Source organism: Ipomoea triloba, chromosome 12 (assembly GCF_003576645.1).
Source record: "Ipomoea triloba cultivar NCNSP0323 chromosome 12, ASM357664v1".
Classification (NCBI taxonomy): Eukaryota; Viridiplantae; Streptophyta; class Magnoliopsida; order Solanales; family Convolvulaceae; genus Ipomoea; species Ipomoea triloba.
In genome coordinates this window covers 23,207,074-23,209,283 of record NC_044927.1, presented here as the reverse complement: position 1 = coordinate 23,209,283, position 2,210 = coordinate 23,207,074, and positions in this window count along the sequence as shown.

Here is a 2,210-nt window from a genome sequence, read left to right as displayed (position 1 = left end):
ATATTGAGATAGACTTGACAGAGCTGAAAGTCTAAGTGATATTAGACTTAACAGGGATTTCTTATAGTCAAAGAGTTTGACTGCCAAGAACCGTTAAAGATAATAGAGTTGATGTGAATGCTTGAGTTCAAAATTTGTCTGACCTGCGAGTTCAAGAGGCTTCTCACTCACAGGGAAGAAATTACTCAGCGTTACACATGTCAGTTCAAGCTACATGCACTGATATCAAATCAGCTCTTATGTTTTGCTCAGATTATTCTTGGTTTCGCCTTTCCTCTTCAAATGTGTGGGGGATTGTTGGAAAACATTTAAACATGAAAGCATTAGGTGGTGTGCCATTTTTGGACTGCATTTATTTTCCATTCCCTAATTTTGTGGGCCACCTTTTACCTTGTCTGCACATCCATTCAAACAAACCAGTACGTGTCCATCTCTCTGCACTCCAGCTGCTATTCTTCCGCACGATTTGTGCTCCTTCATGCACGTTTTGTGGCTGGCATACAAAGGGTGGTTGTATTAATCAGTATATAATCAGCCCTTGCATGCAGATTGAATTGATACAATTACCAACCTTCTTCCTCCTTCGTAATACTCTGAGCAATGAATGATTCGTACTAGTCTGAGTAGTACGTGCTAGGTTCTGTGTTTGCCGTCCGAGAGCATTCGATTCCCTGGTCGATAAATGCTTTTAAGGCAGTGTCTCTGCTGACACGTCACAGAACACCATATTCTTATTCCTTACATTTCTTTAAAGTCCAGCCTATAGTAATAGCAAAGCTTGCGACATTGTTACCATTACCAGTATTTGAAAATAAAAAATACAACAAATTACTTGCCCATCCATCGTCTTGTCTCAATTCTTCACTCTCAACCGTTAAATTTTCCCCTTAATTAGCTTGCATTATGTAATTACCATAGTATATTTTTGTTCTTACTCGAGTAGAAGCACATTCATTCATTTCTAGTATTATTAATCAAGTGTTTATTGCTACACCAACAATTACAGCTAATACCGAATACATAATTTTAATTTGTTATACTTGTGTAATAGTTTATGTCATGTTTCGATGGCCTGATATTGGAACAAATAGAAGAAGCTAGCAGCAAGAATGTAGAAAGGGGTTGGAGAGGATTAAGGTGGTAGTGAAAGGCAAATTATACAATGGACCAGGGTCTACAATCAAGGTAGACTCTGGTCTAAAAATAACATTCACATTTTGTATTTATAGTTGACACATTTTATATCTGCAGTTGACAGCACCTGCAACTATCATATTACATATACAAAAAGGATTAATTGTAAGTACATAATGTGTTGAGAGAAGGTACCGAATTTTTGTATCAGGGTTTACAATGTAATTTGAACTCTGGTCCATGTTATAACAATTGGTGGTGAAATGAACCAAACAAGCTAGCTCGGTAGCTAAGTTAAAATCTAGTCCAATGGTGTTTATTTGGTAAAGAATATAGTTGGCGCATGAGTATAGAAATTATATTGGAAACAAGCCCTCGTGAAGTCCATGTGTCCCAAAGAAAAGAGAAATCTTAATGGGGATCATATCAGAGAATTTGATGAATGAACAGCGTACCCCGCCGGCCACATGATCTTTGGAGCCTGCATGCATGTGGTCCTCCCAATCTCCCATCCACCACCCTCAATCACTCTGCGATATATATCATCAACCTCCAAACCATATCCCCACCACCTTTCCAATGTACATACATTTATCGTACAATGTAAAAAGTACAACTAGTCTGACCAAACAGTCGCACACACTTTGTGTATAGGTAGGGTGACTTCCAACTTCTTTTACTTGTACTTAAGGGTGATGCCAAAATTGGGCAATAGCCAATAGGAGCAGTTGTTTAAAAAAAAAAAAAAAAGCCAATAGGAGCAGTCACACCCACTCAATTTTTTTCTTTTTTACTAACATTAAAGGTACATATGAATGCTTTAAATGCATTCTTAAACTAAAGCCGTTCTTGTAGTGGTGTGTGCGCGCGCGCGTATATATATATATATATATATATATATATATATATATATATATTGTCAAGTTCCTATGCCGATAATACTTTCCATGCGGTTGTGTGGTCACTCATCCTTAGGTACACATAAATGCATCACAAAGTATGTGTTCGGAAATGCACCAATAGGTGTGGTGAATTGCTACATTTCATTATAGTGCATTTATAAATAGCTAAGGGTG